This window comes from Poromitra crassiceps, assembly GCF_964638095.1.
Source record: "Poromitra crassiceps genome assembly, chromosome: 17".
NCBI classification, from domain to species: domain Eukaryota; kingdom Metazoa; phylum Chordata; class Actinopteri; order Beryciformes; family Melamphaidae; genus Poromitra; species Poromitra crassiceps.
In genome coordinates, this window is record NC_139635.1 from 23,726,679 (window position 1) to 23,731,990 (window position 5,312).

The following is a 5,312-nucleotide window of genomic DNA, read 5'->3' on the forward strand; positions in this document are numbered from 1 at the left end:
GTGGCTGTTTGCCAGTTGAATGTATGCATGTCTTCCTCTCTCCTAAAGCTACACACTAGCTCTTTCTGGACTGTAAAACTTACTGTGATTGACTTCCATAGATTACTTCCAACACCAGCATGTCTCTTGACAGCATTGATTCATATAATAACAGCAACCAAAAAAATATGTTCCATAAACTCTATGTCTTTGTCTTTGTCTTTGTCTTTATTTAAGATCCCCATTAGCTACAGCACAGCTGCAGCTATTCTTCCTGGGGTCAAACAACTTGCATAGTTTCAAGATATCACATACAAAATTTACATTCTGTATAAAAATACATTCTGTACAAACAGTACAACTTCAGATAATACATACATACATACATACATACATACATACTGTACCTTTCATGATATTGCATAGTCAGAATTACCTACATACTATTACAGATGTGTAGAATACTCTATGAAGTCAACTGAGAATATGAATGACTGAATAAGGCTTGCGTCAAGGTTTTTAAAAGTAAATGTTTATCTGTGAAATCAGCATGTGACCTGTTTTGACCCCGTCCCTCAAAGAATCAGAATCATCAAGAACCGGAATCGATAAGCAGAATCTGAATCATTAAAATCCAAAGGATACCCGACCCTGCTGTGCCTGTCTGTCCTGCCTCATCTCTGTGTACCATGGTTTTATTACTATATTATTATTATTATTATTATTATTATTATTATTATTATTATTATTATTATTATTATTATTATTATTATTATTATTATTATTATTATTATCATTATCATTATCATCATTATTATTATTATTATTGTTGTTGCTGTTGAGGTTGTTGTTGTCATCATCATCACTGTCATTGTCTCTGGTGTCCACTTGCTGTGTCTGTCTGACTTGCCTCCTCTCTGTGTACCAGGGTCCAGCAGGAGAGTCCAGGCTCTCCTCAGCATGGCTCTACTGATGTTACACACCAGCCTTCTTCTGGAAAGGGGTAGGTTCTTCTCACTAGTACAATCTTTCTGTTGTCTGAGTCATTGCATAGCCTCCCCCAGTGTGTCATCCAGGTCCTTTCCAGAAATGACTACAATGTGTAGTGTGAGTGAGCAGAATTGTGTTCGGCCACAGCTATGCCATTTTACCTGCGATCGGGCTGAATCTCTCAGGAAGTGTAAAGAGCACCCTATGGTGGTGACCTAACATCTAACGGAGCCAGATTTTTTAATTAGGTAAATAGGGCCAACTAAATGGGCAAAAATGGCAAATTAGTTGCCAAAATGAGCTTATATATACCGTATATATATATATATATGAGGCGGTGCCTCAGGAGGTCCCTGAAGATCATCAAAGACACAAACCATCCCCACAACAGCCTGTTCTCCAACAGCCTGTTCCAAAAGCACGCACAAATCGCTTGAGGAACAGTTTCTTCCCGCAGGCCACGAGACTCCTTAACATACACAAATAGTGTAGTAGTCGTACCGTACCGTACTGCAGCTGCTACCATTACGTATGTCTAATGTTTAATTGTAGGTTTAATAAGGTACATGCTATTTGCACCTGTATGTCAAATACGTCAAATTTAAAATGTTTAAGCACGTCTAACGTATGCACATGACATGTGCACCTATGTGCAGTGAATATGCCACTGTCTCGGACTTGTCTTATCACTATACTGCCTTATTGCTTATTGTTGCTCATTGCTTATTGCCTATTGCTTATTGCTTATTGCCTTGTTGCTTATTGTTTTTGCACTCATATGCCTTGTTATAGTTGTACTATGTCGTAAACGGAGTCCACAGCACAAGAATTTCACACGTGATACTTGTACCATGGAGTGACAATAAAAATCTTGAATTTTGAAATCTTGAATATGTGTGTGTGTGTGTGTGTGTGTGTGTGTGTGTGATCGACCCGTTCAGAACCGATAAATGTCGGACCCGTGTGGACCCGTATATTATTAGAAATCTGAGACCCATGCAGATGCATGACTGAAAAGCCACATGGCTAACGTTAAATGCGAAGGGACATGCCGCCAACATCTTCACTGTGCGTGGCGTGCATTAGAAAGTGCGTTTCACAGTGAAACATGGGGGCTGCTAGTACTGTTAACGCTAGTTAGATAGTACAGTAGTGGCAGTCTCTATGCTACCGCCGTTCATTCGCCCAAAAACACACACAACAGCGCTAGAAACAATCACATACATGTTGTGACTTGTGTACTCACCATGTGATCATCAAATAATAATCCAAAGTACGCGAAACTGTCATTTTCAAAGTAAATCCATAGCGAGAGGAACCAGCAAGAATGGTTCCAAGAGGGTTACCTCTCTGCAACGAAAATCACTTCCTTGTTTGCCTGAGACGCATGTGTACCCATGCACTCACAATACATGTGCCTCATGTAAACAAGGAAGTAATGTAATTTTCGTTGCAGATGGGAACGCTCTTTGCTACTTATTTTCTCTATGGATTTACTTGCAGTTTGTGACAACAAGCCTCACGTGCGCTGTTTTGATGCATTTCTCTTGTGATCAGCGCTGATCACGGGTCTTCTCGGATCCACTCTTATTACACATAAGGATAAATAGACCCGGGACCCGTGGGGACCTTAATTGACCATAAGAAATATGGACCCGGCCCCGTACGGGTCTCGGGTCGGGTCCCGGGTCCTATAGGTCCGAGTAGACCCGTGAAGACCTCTAGTATGGTCTACCAATCCCTGGCGATTTTACTGGGGGTGCACGGGGTGCAGTTGCACCCCCTAGTGGTCAGATGAAATTTCTGTAAACCGATATCTGCAGCCGACATTGCTGTCTTTTAGAGGCTGTAGCAGTTTAATTTTTCTGATTTTAGGCCCATTGGCTATTTACACCCGGGTGCAAATAGAGAGCCCCAGGGATTATGTATTTTTGTAGTCAGAACGCGGAAGTCCCGGACTTCCTGGTCCTTCACTGTTTCTGTCTATAGGATTTTTGAATGGGTTTTTGCCGCGATGCTTCAAATAAGGTCTCTGCGCAACGCAAGTTTAATCAAACGCGAACCAGTGTTCAGCCGGATATTCTTCACACATGAGGACCACTTTCATGAGTTTTGAAGCGTAAATGCGAGCCCTAGAAGTAAAAAGCTCGAGCTAAGCTAATCCAGAACTACACAGTGTCGCATAGGCTTCCACGTCACGTCAGCACTCAAACCTGGACTGTTGTTGATGTGTGCGCTGCTGTGCACTGATTACCCCGGCCTGAACGGGCTGAACCAGGTGAGGGAAAGAGAATTTCCGTGTTCGTCCTTTGAAGTGATGACGTTATTGACGTATATATCCCTGTCGACTCAACAGTGTAGTCTCATTTAGCCGTTTGCTAGCTAGCCGCCCTTTTAACGGCACATAAAAGCTTCAAAACTCATAAAATGTGTGAAGGTGATATTACTAAACACTGGTTCACGTTTGATTAAGCTTGCGTTGCCCAGATAATTTTTTAGAAGCATCACGCCAAAAACCCATTCAAAAATCCCATAGGCGAAAACAGTGAAGAACCAGGAGTGTTAGCATCGATGATTTCCGGACTCGTTCCTGGGGCTCTCTATAGCATCTGCGTTCATTTTTAAAGCTAAAGTGAGGATACTGGTATCATATGAAACTAGAAGACTTAAGGCATCCATTGACCATGCCATGGTAGCTTGTTGGGAATTGGGCTAAATAAGGCAAAAAAATGTAGGCTAATGTGGTATTTTGGAGGGATGTTTGACCTTTTGTAATTCAAGGCCCACTTCTGATTGTTGAAATAATTCTGAGGACCAGCTGCCCAAATAAATGATAAGCTATCATTCTGATATCTTGATGTGAGAGGTCCGCTAGCCCACTAGATGGTGCTCTGAGGGTCAGTGGGCCACGGCCCAGTGGTTGAGAAACACTGTTTGCAGAATATGGAGAGAATATTTTTTTCATCACTTTAAAGCCACAGCATATTAAAGAGTATATTAATCCGATGTGTGTAATTCTTCATAGATCTAAAAAAATAAATAAAAAATGTCTTCGTGGGGGGAACAGCCCCACCAGACACCCTTGCAATTCGGGTTATTTTGTTGACTGGGGTGAGACAATAGAAACGTGTTTGCTGCCGGTAAACGGCGGAGACACAAGAAAAGATTGGAGGATTTACAGTGGACTCAATTAAAACTCAGTGAAACACTGAGCTCTGAGCTGCCGACTCGTGCCGAGGACAGAGAGAGATGGAGAGAGCTTGTGACAGATCGGCTGTGATGCCAATGACCCTCCGGGCTAAAGCAGGTGAAGGAGAATAACCTATTGCAAGTAGGCTACAGTGTACAAGTTTTCTCAATAACCATTTACCATAACCCCTCCTTGCGATGTGATAAAAGTTTCTCAGTGAATTATAGTTGATTGCCTCACGGAATAATCTGCTGGTTACCGAATTTTAGCAGCAGAATTTGATGTCCTGGCATGGCACGTCCGTGTGTAATGACGTTTCTGTGCTGCGCAGTGCGGAGATTATGGTGCGCTCAAGCACAGCCAGTGTTTCTAGCGATTAAGAGGTCCTTTTCAAAGCTCTTAGCGCAAAGTAATTGCACGCTGCTGACGATAGGATATAATGGCATCTATCCCAACATTTTACCGCCAGCTTAGGCATGTGGCACGCCTATGCCCAGTACAATTATAACAGGCATGCGCTTGTGCCTGCCCCCAATTTGCATTGCTCGCGTTAAACGAGCGCACACGCTAAATTACCGCTTTTGCGAAGATAGGGTAATGAACTTCAGTAATGAACCTGGACCTTCAGACACAAAGAAAGAGGACTGGTTATACTGGAAGCCTACCTGATGGAATATGATTAAATGAGATTGTATTTATGAAATCAAGCTAGTAAAGATATCAACGGAAGGGTAACACTTTACAATAACGTACACAAATACTATAGTAGTTACTAGTAAACTAACCATTAACTAATAGCCAGTTAATGAGTAGCTAATGAAAAATTTGGCATTAGTCAATCACTAGTTAATCATAGTTAATGAGTAGGCAGTCATTAGTTAATGATTAGTATCTAATTTCCTGAGTAGAGTAGTTAATCATTACCTAATGATTACTAAATGTCAGCTCGTAAATAGAGTAGTTAATCATTACTTAATGATTCCAAAATGTCAGTGCGTGAATGTATTAGTTAATCATTAGTTCATCATTAGTTAAGGTCACATTGTGAGTATAGTAGTTAATCATTAGTTCATGATTAGTTGTTAGTTCCTTAGTAGAGTAATTACTCATTAGTTAATGGTTAGTCAATGGTCAGTTTGGGAGTATATAGTTA

At 41.3% G+C, this 5,312-nt stretch overlaps 1 protein-coding gene across 1 annotated transcript in view; it reads left to right on the forward strand.

The window, feature by feature from the left end:
• Nucleotides 1-922: 922 nt before the first annotated feature.
• LOC310791945 (uncharacterized protein) overlaps nt 923-5,312 on the forward strand; it is a 72,124-nt gene continuing 67,734 nt past the window's right edge. The window contains exon 1 of the mRNA XM_083653625.1: nt 923-982. The gene's annotated coding sequence lies outside the window, so the exon portion shown is untranslated. The remainder of the gene's footprint in view (nt 983-5,312) is intronic.